This window comes from Paramormyrops kingsleyae, chromosome 18, assembly GCF_048594095.1.
Source record: "Paramormyrops kingsleyae isolate MSU_618 chromosome 18, PKINGS_0.4, whole genome shotgun sequence".
Classification (NCBI taxonomy): Eukaryota; Metazoa; Chordata; class Actinopteri; order Osteoglossiformes; family Mormyridae; genus Paramormyrops; species Paramormyrops kingsleyae.
In genome coordinates, this window is record NC_132814.1 from 18,656,475 (window position 1) to 18,671,793 (window position 15,319).

General features: G+C 41.8%; 1 protein-coding gene across 4 annotated transcripts in view; it reads left to right on the plus strand.

The window, feature by feature from the left end:
- LOC111837111 (deoxynucleoside triphosphate triphosphohydrolase SAMHD1-like) overlaps positions 1 to 15,319 on the plus strand; it is a 67,292-nt gene that overhangs the window by 13,601 nt on the left and 38,372 nt on the right. For 2 of the 4 annotated variants that reach the window (XM_072701810.1, XM_072701802.1), the window contains exon 1: positions 10,242 to 10,447. The exons of 1 other annotated variant lie outside the window; for it this stretch is intronic. The gene's annotated coding sequence lies outside the window, so the exon portion shown is untranslated. Of the gene's footprint in view, positions 1 to 10,241; positions 10,448 to 15,319 lie in introns of those variants that run through there. One more of the 4 variants, XM_072701803.1, reaches the window with a different exon arrangement.

Consider the following 15,319-nt stretch of genomic DNA (forward strand, 5'->3'; position numbering starts at 1 on the left):
ATTTGGGCCATGACTGTACTGTAACTGAAAAGACATTTTGATTGCTGGAAATGCATTTCAGATGATTAGATTAGTCATGTGGAACATTACAATGCAGCCCTCAGAAGGTCACGGCATTCACTGTAGCGTGTTATATGTTGCATAACATTGCCATGTGTGGAGGATGTCAGTTGGACATAAATGAGGACACATTAGAGGACTTTAGAAGGTGTGATGCTGAGCTGCATGAGCTGATTCCAACAAATGAGTCTATGCCGGCAGCAGTGCAGGTAAGGAGGGTCCCTTATAATAGCAAGCCGCCATAGCTCATGCGTCGCTGCCTTTTAAAGGTGAGGTGATGTTCCATTCTAAAAACTGTAATTCTTCTTATTTTTTTTTAATCCTGTCTTTGATTAGAGAAGTGATTCGTACTTCATTGTGATGCTGGGGAAATGGCATATGCCCTGAAGAGGACAGCATTTCTCAGGATTTCTTCCTGGGCTCAAACCCATGTATCACACTTTCATATAGTTTTTGATCAATCTGTCACCTGCTTCATTGTTAAACACGTTACTACTCTAGATTAGACTTTAAATTATCTTAATCTGGGGTCTTTCAAGGTGAATATTGATTGATAATACTGTGCTTAAATCAGCACGTATATTTCTGCCATAAAGTGCTCCCCCCCCCCCCCGAAAATTCCCTGCCCGCCTCTTGCCACCGCATGAATATTTTTCTAGATCCACCCCTGATTGTGTTTGAGGAGGAAATCGTAGCTACCTAGTGATGTCCGTGACCTGCTCGAGTCTCAGCTGTTCATAACTTGAAATGTTCGTAAGGCATTATTCAACATCATTTTAAGGGTACTCAAATCTACATGCATAAGTAAGTATGATATAAAGTCAATGTATGTTTTCTTATCCTAAACACATTACTAATGATACATAAAACAAAAGTGGATAATGGATGCGCAGAATATTTCACAATAAAAACGAAGTAAACTTTGATCTTACGAGAGCACGTCTTACTGATATGCAAGTACAAAGATTTGGGATGCTGGGAGTCGGCACGCTACGCTGCTGCGCGGCGAGAGTAGCGGCCAGAAGTCGTACTAGGTGGAATTCACACAAAGAACAAAATTTGATGTTGCGGACAAGAAACGGGATCCCAACGAACACAATTTGGACTAACAGTCCTCTTCATTCGTATGTCTGAAAGTTCGTAAGTTGAAAGTTTGTAGGTAGAGGAGCGTCTGTACTTTATATTTGAAGTAGTCTATGGAACCTCTGCTGTTAATCTAATGTCAAATCTGTTGTATTGTTCTCACTGTTATGTGGCATCTAGTGCATTTTGTACATACTAAAAAAAGGTTTTTCAGTGAGGGAGCTTGACCTTTTCTTTATTTAAATTAATTGAAAACTTTTATGCCTTTGTGATAAGAATACTTGATTTTTGTTTTAATGTTATTGCTTTGGAAGTACAGTGGTACCTCAGTTCACGAACTCATTAGAACGCTAATTTCTTAAAAGTCGAACCAACCAGTTTGAAAAAAAAATTACCTAGAACTCAATCTGAATCTCAGAAGTCAAACCGTGAACGCCGACCTAAGATAAATTGTATGCGCGGGGAAATGAGTCACGCGGCACGTCTCTCAGCGGAAACAAAGGGTAACGCTTCAGTCTCAGCCTCGCATTCGCTGTGATAACATCGTGCATGCTTACACTAGCTGAATACATATATTTAGACAGTAAAAATACATTTAGACATTGATAGTAACAGTAATTATTATTATATAATAAAATACATTTAAAAATAGATATCTTATTAATTATTTTAATATTAATAATAAACCATTAATACATTTAATTATAATAATATTGTTGTGCCCAGGTGACTGAACGGAGACAAAGGCGCAGACGTCAGGGTATCGCGGAATATGGGGTTTAATTACAGGTAAGGCAGACAAAACGCAGACAGACAATACAATGACCGGACTGGGGAAACAAACTGAAACGCGGACTAAATACAGAGGACTAATGACAACAACCAGAAACAGCTGATCACACGGGGCATGTGTGATCGTTCCGGAAGGAGCGGACGATCGGGGCATGACACATTGTTTTTCTTTTTAACTTTACACATTGTTTGGCTACATTTATTTTCTTACTTTAAAAATTACTGTTTTGATAAATGTGCTTAGATGTCTTTAGTACAGTATATGCTTTTCTTGTTTTGTCCGGTTCATTTTGTGTTTAATTTCTAAAAAAAAAAAAAAACATATTTCGGTGTGATTTTTGGGGGCCGGGAACCAATTCCATTATTTCTTATGGGGAAAATTTGATCACAACTCGAACTTTTTAGCATTTGGTCCGGAGTTCTGAACGGACTAATTTCGAGTTCTGAGGTGCCACTATACTTTAAAATAGTCCAGTTACTTCTTGCAGAAAAACATTGAAACATTTTCAGTGATGGGGCCTATTTTTGGCCTTTTTATTTAGATTTATTTGTTTGTAAAAAAACAGTTGGTTTTCTTTCTTTTATGATTATCAGCATAGTTGATTTTAAGTTTAGTTTATTGGCTCAGGAAATCTTATATTCTCCATAATACCCATCATCATACAAACATATTCCTGACTCTTATGCAGTACAAGGTACACATGTAAATGACCCTTACATGCATTCTGCTACTGGCCACAGTGTATTTTCACTACATGCTCTGGTGGGCTGTATTAAGTCACACGCCTTTACATGGCCAAATGCAATGTTGAAGTTTTCATAAAGCCGAGCATGTAGTACATAGAAATATCCATCCATCCATCCATCCATCCATCCATTATCTATACCAATCCCAGCATCTGCGGGCGAGAGGCGGGGTACACCGCGGGCAGGTCGCCAGTCCACCACAGGGCCAACACAGACAAACAGCCACACACACTCGCAGTCACACCTATGGGCAATTTAGAGTAGCCAGTTGACCTAATCTGCATGACTTTGGACTGTGGGAGGAAACATAGAAATATATAAATACAAATTACATACTGTCTATGTGTTCTTCCATGTGCGTGTGATTCCCAGTCCCCTCCCCAGTAAGCGTGATCCCCTGTCCATTGCCTGCGTTACACTGTAAAAAAGCATGTAATGATGGGTGAGAAATGATACAAAGAGACAACCAGAGAGACACACATATAGAAATTCTAAATCACTTTTACTTTCATTTTGGAAGTTTTAAAGCTGTTTACCAGAAATACTTGTAGTTAACATGAATAAAACACACCTGCTGTTGCACAACATGCTGTTTTTACATAATAACATATTGAATACGTCTGCAGAAAATGGGACAACAGGTTTTAATACTGAAAAGGCCAACGCCTGATCATTCTTGTATTGTTCAATGTCCCTCATTTAACAGGTCAGGTCAGGTTTGGGAGCATGCACTGACGCAGCGTGTTGCCGCACCCACCACACGACGAAACTCCTCGGGATCCCAGGCAGACCCCCCAGGCAGACACATGGTCCAGTCCCACCCTCCGGAAATGTCCATCCATCTACCATAGCCAGGTGTTACGTGGGTGTCCCCTTGGCCTGGTCCAGCCGCTCGGGTCCTCAGCAATGATGATCACCGTCAGGGAAACGCGCCACATGGCTGTAGTGCCGTAACTGACACTCCCTCACAATGCAGGTAATGTGCCTCATTCGGGACTCCTGTAGCAACCGCTCATTCGACACAAAGTCAAACCAGCGGTACCCAAGGATTCTCTGAAGAGACACAGTACCGAAGGAGTCCAGTCTTCATCTCAGGTCACTGGATAGCGTCCATGTCTCACAACCATACAGCAAGACAGGGAGCAAGAGGACTCTCAAGACATGGACCTTCATCCTCTTACAAAGATATCAAGAGCCACACACCCCTTTCCAGCGACCTCATGACCCCCATGATCTCCAAAATGTCTGGTGACTTCATAGGAAGAGTCACCAGAGACATGAATGTCGCTGCCATAGTAGGTAAATCTCTCGACAAGGTCGACATTCTCCCCTCAGACAGACACACTCCTGATGGCCGTGCCTAAGAAGACATTAAATGCCTGGATCTCATTTAACCATTCAGCATTTGTTTTCCAGTTTTTCAGTTCCACATTTTATTGCCACATTTGATTGGAAAATACAGTGAAATTCTTGTGTCACCTTTGCATGGGGGACGCGTGCATGGGGTCATAGAACAAACAGCAGTGCTGTACAAAATAAGAGTAAAAAGGTAATAATGAATAAAAATATGTGGTGCACAACAGGTCACTGTAATGACTCAACAGAGAGAAGATCAAAATGCAGAAATCACAGGTTTAACTCCAGATTCCTGGTCCATGGACAGGCATGGGGTGACTAACCAGGTATCAGGGAACACGGGCAAACGAATCCTCAATGTAATACAAAGTTCAAGAAGAGGCCGAGGTCAAAAATCAAAAAAGCTGGGAGAGGAAGCAGGAGTCATACAGGTATCAGGTCAGGAATCAGCTGTGCCATGAGGTGTAACACTCAGTACTTCCCAAGGATCAGCTGAGAACCAGGTCCTTTTAAACCCTGCTCATTGATCAGGCTGATGCGTGCGATTCCCAGTCCCCTCCCTGGTAAGCATGATCCCCTGTCTGTTCCATGCATTTCATTGTAAAAAAAAAAGCTCATGTAATGATGGTTGAGAAATGGTGAAATACAAAGAGACACCCAAAGACACACATGCCCAGAAATCTGAAACATTTAAATTTCTATTACAGAAGTTGACAAGGTGTTTGCCATGTTTCAATTTCTGTCTACATAACGAGGCACCTTATCATGGTGGAGGGGTTTGTGTGCCTCTGTGATCCAAGGAACTATGTTGTTGGGAGCTGTCAGGCTTAAGGAGGAGGCCTTCCAAGGTTGGCTAGTTTGTGGGGCTCCAGGTACTGGTGGGCCAAGCGGAAAGCATCTGTGGCAGTTACTGAAGCAAAAACTCGGGTGTGAGAGGAGTTTGGTGAGGCTATGGAGGAGGACTTTAGGTTGGCCTGGAAAAAGTTCTGGCAAACCTTCATATTAACTCGGGAGGGGGGGAGGGGGGGGGGGCAGGGCTTTATCCATGCTGTTTAAAGCAGCAATGAAGAACTGTTGACCTCAATTGGGCCAGCCAGGATGAAGATCAGCACTCAGGCCATGGTTCTTGTGTGGCTTGTCCTCTACTGGTGAGGGATGGGTTGCTGCCTCAAGTGGAGGAGTTTAAGTATCTCAGGGTCTTGTTCATGAGTGTGGGAAGAAGGGAGCAGAAGATTGACGGATGGATCGGTGCAGCATCAGCAGTAATGCGGACGCTATACCGTTCTGTTGTGGTAAAAGGGAGCTGAGCTGGAAGGCGAAGCCGATCTACGTTCTGACCCTGACCTATGGTCATGAGCTTTGGGTAGTGACTGAAAGAATGAGATTGTGGGTGCAAGCAGCAGAAATGAGTTTCCTCTGCAGCGTGTTTGCATTCAGCCTTAGAGATAGTGTGAGGAGCTCTGACATTCAGGATGGACGTAAAGGAGAATGTTGCTCCTCCACATCGAAAGGAGCCAGTTGAGGTGGTTTGGGCATCTATCTAGGATGCCTCCTGAGTGGCTCTCTGGGGAGGTGTTTGCAGACTTACACTGACATATTGATAATGCAGTATTTCTAACCATTTTGACTCTTATGGTTAAAATGATGCTGATTGTACTTTTCATTTTGGTGGAATTATTTGCTTTGGCAATGCAAGTTACTTGTTTTGGATCAGTTACAGGCTTTTGCAGCTAATATGTGCTATATGCATGAATTGTTTTGAGAAATACTCTTATAGTCGTGAGAATGTTAAGTATGCTTCACAAAATGTGCCAAAGCAATCAAGAAATACTGCAATTGTTTTGAGTACATTACTGGCTTTTGCAGCTAAACCAGTTTTGTGCCATATGCATGAACTTTTCTGATGAAGGTAGTGAGAAATGCTCAGATTGTCTTGAGATTGTAGTCTGTTCTTGTTTTTTCCCGTGTGGTTTTTGGCCCCTCGTGGCCCCTTTATGTTGTGTTTTTCTCCCCACTGTGTTCAGTTTGTTTACAGTTTTTCTTGGATGTTTTGACCTGCTGAAAGAAACTGGGACCCACTCGGTCTTCATCATCACCATCTCAGCAGACCTGAAGTCATGTCTAGCAAATGTCATAACACTTTTTCATTGGATTCACACATTTTTCACATCCATTTGCAAAACAGTTAACACAGATGTCATTCAAGCAGCCCAAACTCCATTGTTTTAACTCTGGTGACCAAACAGAAACCATCTATACCCAACTATAAGAAACTACGTAGACCAGTATGAAATCACTACAGCACCTGTTTGACACTCCTTCACACAAATCTGCAATCAGCAATCAGTCTGTACACCTATAAATCAAGGTGTATATCAAGGTTGGATAAGGCATTCAAGAAGGTTTTTCCCTGGGTGCTTTGCATGGGAGGATATTGAATGTGATGTGGATGAAGCCAGGTGGCCCCATCGTCAAGACAGAAGAGACTGAGTATCAATAGTGGCTAATTCTTATACTGTAATAGATTTTTATACTTTACTGCAATAGATTATATATTTTTCTTAATTTCTTATACTCTGATAGATGTTATTTTGTTTTACATGTATTTTCTGTAATACAGAATTTCAGTTTTCAGCCACAGTTTGAAAAAAAGAATGTCATGAAATCAATAAAATTTGCATCAAAGCATTTCTGATTCTGGATCCAATTCTTTGCAAGAAGTCAAATTTGACACAGCCTATGTAGAAAGATAACAGATAGCACTGGTAATGACAGCTATGTAATAGGCTACAATGACAAGCAATGGTGCACTGATTCACACTGAGCGCTGCATTTAGAATTTTGTTGTCCATTGTGTAATGATTGATTGGAAGAGCTCATACACTTGTTTGCAAGTTGTGTTGTTTGAAGGCAAAATTTGCTTTTGTTTCATATTGTAAATGTTTTGGCACGGTTAGAGCCTTTTGCAAACAAAATGTGCCACTTTGACCATGAGTGCCACTGTTTAGGCCTGTGTGTTAACTGATTTGTAATTGAGGAGTTTGAGTTGACTGCTGCATGAAAGCAATCAAGAAAAACTGTAATAAACGCTTTCGTCTTGGAGCCACTTAGTGGATTGTCATCTTTTACCCACCTGCACCTTGCTGTGTCACACACATATATGTACTTATTTCCATAGTACATACTTTCACTTATATTAGGGATACAAATATGCTTCTAATATGATGACACCATGTACTGTATTGTGTGAATACAAAATATAGTATTTTTAATACAATAATGCAGTGTTTTCTTTGTCAGTTTCTTTGTCATCTGACTGGTTTGCCATTCAATTAGACGAGAGCACTGACATTCCAAACCTAGCCATGCTTCTGGTGTACATCAGATATGTTCATGGGGGCCGGTTTCATGAGGATTTCTTGTTCTGTAAGGAGCTGCCAGGGACCACAACCGATGGAGAAATGTTTTATGTGCTGGATGGGTATATCACTGGGCATGGGTTGCTGTGGGGTCGTTGTGTCGGTGTCTGTACAGATGGGGCAGCAGCTACGACCGGTAGACACGACGGAGTTGTAGCTCGGGTGAAAGCGGTTTCTCCGTCAGTCCAGGCAACGCACTGCATCATCCATCGAGAGGTGCTTGTCTCTAAACGCTTGTCCACAGAACTACATGAAGTTCTACATCAAGTGGTCCAGATCGTGAACTTCATTAAAGCCAACCTGACAAATTCACGTCTATTTACTGCTCTGTGTGAGGAAATGGGTGCAGATAATGTTCATCTGCTTTTGCACTCCGAGCTTCGTTGGCTGTCACGGGGTAAAGTGGTGAGCAGAGTATACGAGTTAAGACGTGAAATTGAGGTCTTTTTGACAAATAGACAATCCAGCCCTGGATTGCGCCTCCTGCAAGATCAGTCCTGGATTATTAAGGTAGCCTATCTGTCTGACATCCTGGACCATTTCAACATGATGAACCTGTCAATCCAGGGCAGAGCGTGTGACATTTTTCAGGCCAACGATAAAATCATGGCCTTCAAAAACAAGCTCTCGGTCTGGACCAACACAGTCAACAGAGGTGTGTCTGACATGTTTGTTTGGCTGTCTGTCATCTCTGGCTGATGAGGGTGTGGATCTGGGTGAGGTGCCCGCAGTGATCGCGCAACACCTTACAGAAACACTGCATCATTTCCATTCATACTGTGTTGCGATAGATGTGACGCCACATCTATTGCATTGCTCTGACTATAAAGGAAAGAAAAGAAACTCAGACAGTGAGTGAGACAGACGCGGATCGACTGGGTGGTGTAGTTTCCTGGAAAGTGAAATTTCTTAGTAGTACAAATTGAATTCTAAATAAATCTTGAATTCATCTTCTTACTAATAAATGGTAATATAATTTCTATTTATATATTTCTATGTACTACATGGTCGGCTTTATGAGAACTTCAACATTGCATTTGGCCATGTAAAGGCCTGTGACTTAATGCAGCCCACCAGAGCATGTAGTGAAAATACACTTTGGTCAGTAGCAGAATGCATGTAAGGGTCATTTACATGTCACACTAATGGTCGGTTCCATTTGATCTGGGAAGTCAGAATTTCTGCGTTCCTAATTGGAATTATCAACTGGCAGACGCCTGAAGTCGCAGGTCCAACCCGAAATGTCCAAGGAACTTCTACAACCTCAACCAAAGATTTCAAGATGGTTGCCCTCTTCATCAACAGTGAGAAAGCTGTAGTTACATACTGTCTATGTGTTCTTCCATGTGCGTGTGATTCCCAGTCCCCTCCCCAGTGAGCGTGATCCCCTGTCCATTGCCTGCGTTACACTGTAAAAAAACTCATGTAATGATGGGTGAGAAATGATACAGAGACACCCAGACACACACGCCCAGAAATTCTAAAACATTTTAATTTTGGAAGTTTTAAAGCTGTTTACAAAAATACTTAAATAAATAAATAGTTAACATGAATAAACCGCACCTGCTGTTGCACAATGTGCTGTTTTTACAGGTAAGCGGATCACATCGCATGATAACATATTTAATGTGTCTGCAGAAAATGGAACAACAGCTTTTAATACTGAAAAGGCCAACACCTGATCCTTCTTGTATTGTTCAATGTCCCTCATTTAACAGGTCAGGTCAGGTTGATTTACATGAATTAATGAGTCACAGATTTTTGTTTTCATTGCATTTTAAAAAATGTCCCAACTTATTAGGAAATGGGGTTTGTAATTTAAGCTGGGTGTAAGGTACAACTCAATTCTCTACCTCCACCACATCAACCATCCCCCCTTCATCAATTTATCTCTCCATAGTATTAATAGTTTGCGACCTGTTTCCGTAACGGTTCCCGTTATCCCTTGTATGTATATGATCCAGTCAATCCCCAAAACCCGCTTTGAGAGGAATTATCTGTATGAGGTATTAATGAGCGCACTATTATCTTCCTGTTCTTTTCCAAGTGCTTGTATCTCCTCTGTGATCCTAGGATCTATGTTGTTGGGGGCAATTGTCCCTGGTAAGGTCTCCCATGGTGAGAGACCCCAGGCAGGGTTGGGTCTTCACCCGGATGATGAGAGGGTCACCTCCCTTTAACTTCGGGTTGAGGGATGGGATCTGATTGTTGTCTGTACGTACTCAATGAACACCAGTTCAGAGTATACAGCCTTCTTGGATATCTTGGATGGGGTACTGGATGACACCCCTACTGGGGACTCCATTGTTCTACTGGACAGCCACAGGTTCGATAAGCAGGTTGCAGTGAGCACAAACAAATCTGTAATGTAATACAAATCCAAAGTTCAAGAACAGGCAGAAGTGTGTTAGGACAAAAAGCAAATGCAATCCATGACCCTAAACAGCAAAAAATCAGGAGTCATTAATAGGCATCAGATCAAGAAACAGCCATTCAGTTGGGTCAAACACTCAGTATTTCACAAACGTACATAATAACATGCATGTTTGATGTATTCCATAAGTGTTGGGAATAATGTGGTTGATGTGCTTTACTGCTTTCTGGCCTGTTTATTGACCATTTGCGTTGGAACAGTCAGTTGACCAATTTTCAAAGCAGATACAAAACAACTATGACTGGGGTGGTAATAATTCTGCCTGAATATCCTAAAACAGAACACACCAACCTACAGCACCGCCTCTGAATCTCCATTGGCTCTGCACCTGAAGGAGGTGGAGCCAGAGGAGAAGCGACAAGAATATCTGGTGCAGGTCCTAGTTTTCATGAGTTATTCATCAACCTGAACATCTAGTGCCTCACAATAACTCGCAGAATGAGGCTGTAGAAGAAGTAGAGGCGGATCAGCTGGAACTGCAATCCTTGTGGGCTGGAGCACCCAAGCCGGGAGGGAACCATCCAAGTGTCTGAATCTCCAGCAGGTTTTGACGTGAGTAAGCATATTCATTTGGTGCCTCCATTCTGAGATTCTGAAGTTGACTAATATTTCAATTATTTTGAGTACATTGCTTGAACCCCGCAGTTGCCCAAGGAGATCTGGGGCCCTATTATCCACTGGCGGAAAGTGCAACACAAAATGATTTTGCTAGTTTCTTACAAGCACATTGCTCATTTTCATGCCACGCACACACATTGTCAAAATAGCGAATGATTTTCACATTTTTAGGAGTAGTTTTTTTTAATGAGGTGTGGCCAGGCACATTGGGGATGCTGTTTCATGACAGCACCTGTGGATTGGTGAAAATGCATTTCAGATATTTAGATAAGTCAGGTGTAACATTACAAGGCAGCCCTCAGAAGGTCACGGCATTCACTGTAGCGTGTTATATGTTGCATAACATTGCCATGTGTGGAGGATGTCGGTTGGACATAAATGAGGACACATTAGAGGACTTTAGAAGGTGTGATGCTGAGCTGCATGAGCCGATGCCAACAAAGGAGTCTATGCCGGCAGCAACGCAGGTAAGGAGGGTCAGCTGGCAGAAGAGTGATAAGAGTCTAAATCATGAGATGTCGATGATGAGAGCTGATGTTTTATGTATGATGATGAGAGTACCTGTTCCCATTTAGTCATGCGCTTTGAAGGGATCTTGCGGTACACCACACCCAATTGCACTTACTGAGCGCCCATGGGTGTGTCAGTCTTAAAATGATTTGTATTGTTGGCATGACTGCAGCCTATGAGTAAAATATTCTTTTGATATGTAGCTAATCAGAGCAGTCTTCTTTTCATTTGCTTCCAAGTTCAGCCAGGTGCACATGTGTGTGTTTCTGGTGTGGGGTCTTTTATTAAGCACCGGTCGTTCAAAGTGTTGGGGCGTAAGTGGATTGGTACAGATTGAGACGCCTTGGGTCCTGTTAGCTTCTGCTGGTCCTGAGTAAGTCGTTGCTCAGGGGAGGGTGTGATTATCCTTGAGCATAGCTGCTAACCAACATCGGTGTTCTTTTGCTTGCAACTGACTGACACGTTACGTTATAATTCACTGCTAGCTGCTGTTACTGTACAACAGCTAACCGCCCAGTACTATTCTGAAGATTGCAAAACGTATGTCTGCACTGGGAAAAACAAACCCCCCCCCCCCCCCCCCACGCATGTATGTGGAGGTGCTGAAACGAGTTTTAAAGTGTAAGTGCAGGATCACAAAAAACTTAACGAGAGAATTTGACTGTCCCTCACAAAAACTGTAAAGTTTTGGTGGCTAAATTGCGTTTTCTACGTCTTTTCAGACAGGAGGAGATTTGTTTGGTTATGCCTAGAATTTTCTATACAATTTAGACAGCACAGAATCATTAACGTACTTTAACGCATTTATTTATACAACCACATATTTCCCACATTTTGACACCAGTGATGCAGTGAAGATACAGTCTCTTTATTTCTTGACGCTAACCCTCCCCATTAACCCGGGCTTGGGACCGGTGTTCTGTCGATTAATGCTGCCTTGTCGAAAAATGCTATCGTAGTGCTAATCGATAGCCCTTACCCTAACCCCCCAAAACACCCTAAAACCCTTACCCCTAAAACCTAACCCTAATCCCAAGACGGTGGAACTGCACATGCGCAGAAAGGTTCGATAGCACGTCTCGATAGGTAGGATTTTATGACAGAACACTGGCACCTAGCTGAGCTGGCTTGCTCCCAAGTGGCTGGGTTAGGCTAAACTATATACATATTTACAAAGACTACACTAAAACATCCCGAAATATGTAGTCTAACAAAACGCTGTTTAAAGAAGGTACCCTACCTTGCAAACAAATTAAAACACAAATGTAGTCTACATGGCAAAATTGCAAACGAACAGAAGGCCAACGGCATATAACAGCCTATTAGAACAGAACCTGCTCAAAGTTCTCTTTTTCTTTTTCTTCCTCTTTTGTGCCCCACTTTTACTTTTAAACATGTTGAATTTCTTTCTGAAACAAACGCAACCAGGCATGCACCTTCCTAGTCTATGTTTTTTTTTAGCATTTAAACACAAAATGAATCGGATAAAACAAGAAGAGCATATAGTCTAGATGTATGTCGTCAGACGGACGAGGACGACAGCAACCATTAGATCCTACCCATTGTTACGTTCGGACGGTAGGCGAGCCGGGGAAGTAGGCGAGAGCAGCCAGGAAGTCGGGTAACGGGGTTTATTAAGGTAGGGACAGACAGGCACGGACATCTGACGTGACAATACAATGACAGATCTGGGGAAAGTAACTGAGACACGGACTAAATACAAAAGACTAGCCAGACATAACAGGACACAGGTGATCACAATCAGGGAATCACACGAGGTAACGAGGTGGGCGTGGCACACATCGGGATCGGATGGAGCGGATCGTGACACCCATCATGCACTGCAGTTTTTTGCAAATTCCTCAATCGGAAAACCATTAAATAAAAAGGAACAGCTTAGTTTGACTTCAAAATATTACTATGTATTATATTTTAATTTTGTTGTAAGGATTTTACAGATTTTTTTTTCTAAAAAATAAAAATTACACCATACACCCACCATAAGAAGAATGTATACAAAAAATGACAGATATATAAAATCACAAGTCACAACTGAAATTTTAATAACATGTTTTAGCTGTCAAGAGCTTGGGAGTAATTACCCAGTATGACTTTATGAGTATTTAGTATATGGGAGGGTCCTCTTTTGGCTGTGGGGGAAGGCCCTCTGCGATCCAGGGCAGAGCCCGGGCCCAGGGGCGGAGGCCCCGCCGATAGCACCGCTACCTGGTTGTAACAAAATCATACGTGTGAATGACACCAGGAAATCAAAATTCTATTGTCAACGCATTACAAATTGTTGATACACTTTAATAAAATGAGTACACATATTAGAAACGTGAGGCAAAGTAACCGTCGTTATAAATAGATTTTTCAGGAAACAGTATTTGTGTTTATCTGTGACGCATCGGCGACTCCACCAAGCAATTTACACATAGCAACGACCGCCGAACGAACACTGCTTTGCCTCCAATCTGGGGTTTTGTCAGCAATCTCCAAAAACTATCGGTGTGCGGGATTCGCTGAAAATCATGCAGTATGAACTTAGCATGACTTATTTTGACATTAAGTAGTTAAAGAGCAGGGTTGTCGACTCTGACCATCTGGCTGGAGAGAGATCTAACCACATATGCACATATGCACTCACATTTGCAGTGGTACCTCAGAACTCGAATTTAATCCGTTCAGAACTCCGGATTGAATCCTAAAAAGTTCGAGTTCTGATCGAATTTTCCCCACAAGTAATAATGGAAAACCAATTAATTGGTTCCTGGCCCCAAAAAATTACACCTAAATATGTTTTTTTATTTAGCATTTAAACACAAAATGAACCGGATAAAACAAGAAGAGCATATACTGTACTAAACACATCTAAGCATATTTATCAAAACAGTAATTTGTCAAAAAAATAAATGTATCCAAATAATGTGTCCTGCCCGATCGTCCGCTCCTTCCGTGTGCCACGGCCCCTTGTTAATCCCGTGTGGAATCCCAGTGTGATCAGCTGTTTCTGGTTGTTGTCATTAGTCCGTGTTTCAGTTTGTTTCCCCAGTCCGGTCATTGTATTGTCCGTCTGTGTTTTGCCTGCCTTACCTGTAATTAAACCATGTATTCCCCGATACCCTGATGTCTGCGCCTTTGTCTCCGTTCAGTCACCTGGGCACAACAATATTATTATAATTAAACGTATTAATGGTTTATTATTAATATTAAAATAGTGAATAAGAAATCTTTATTTTTAAATGTATTTTATTATATAATAATTACTGTTACTATCTATCATTGTCTAAATGTATTTTACTGTCTAAATATATATATTCGGCTAGTGTAAACATGCACGATGCTATCACAGCCAATGTGAGGCTGAGACTGAAGCGTTACCCTTTGTTTCTGCTGAACGACATGCCGCATGACTCATTTCCCAGCGCGTACAAGTTATCTTAGGTCGGCGTTCACGGTTTGACTTCTGAGATTCAGATAGAGCTCTAGGTAATTTTTTTTTAACTGGTTGGTTCAACTTTTAAGAAATTAGAGTTCTAATGAGTTCGAGAACTGAGGTATCACTGTATTTTATTTCCTTGTAAATGTTCTGTAGGGTTTGCAAACTACCCCAACACCTTTGATGTAGCTAATTTTAGGTTTATAATGGAATAATATAGATTTACCGAAAGATTTCTTGTGTGATTGTGAGAGTCTGAATGTATGATTGTCATGTCAGATGCGTGAGAGTTAGCAACCCTGTATAACGTTTTATATTCAATTTTCCTTAATCAGGCATTTGAATCCTCAGGTATTACAGATTTTCATACTGGCTCTGAGTAATACTTATTTAACTTTTTTCCTGCCCCTGCAAACATATCAGTAACCTAATTCCCACCAGCTCCTGCATTCAAAAATGAAAATTTCTTCCATGCTGCACTATATTGCTGCGTCGCGTGGGAATGCAGACGTCTACTTTAGTGGAATCCTGCTGTTGCTGTAGATGGTCTGCTCATGCGCTTTCACTTCACACACAAGCAGATCCGTCTCCTCTCTAGAGAAGCGTATCTTTTTCACTACCTGGCAAATCTGCTTTATAATAACAATCCACCAAGGTGCAAGCGCACCTGGCTCTTAAAGGGAATGGGAGATGACACTGATTGGTTAACAACATGACTAATTAGGAGACTTAGTACAACCCTTCTGGGCCATGTCGAGAGAAGTGCGTTGGCCACACTCTAATAGAAGTTGCACGGTGCGCTTCATTCTGTGCACTTTAGAAAGTTAAAATGGGGTCCTGTGTGTTCCAGGGATCTCATTG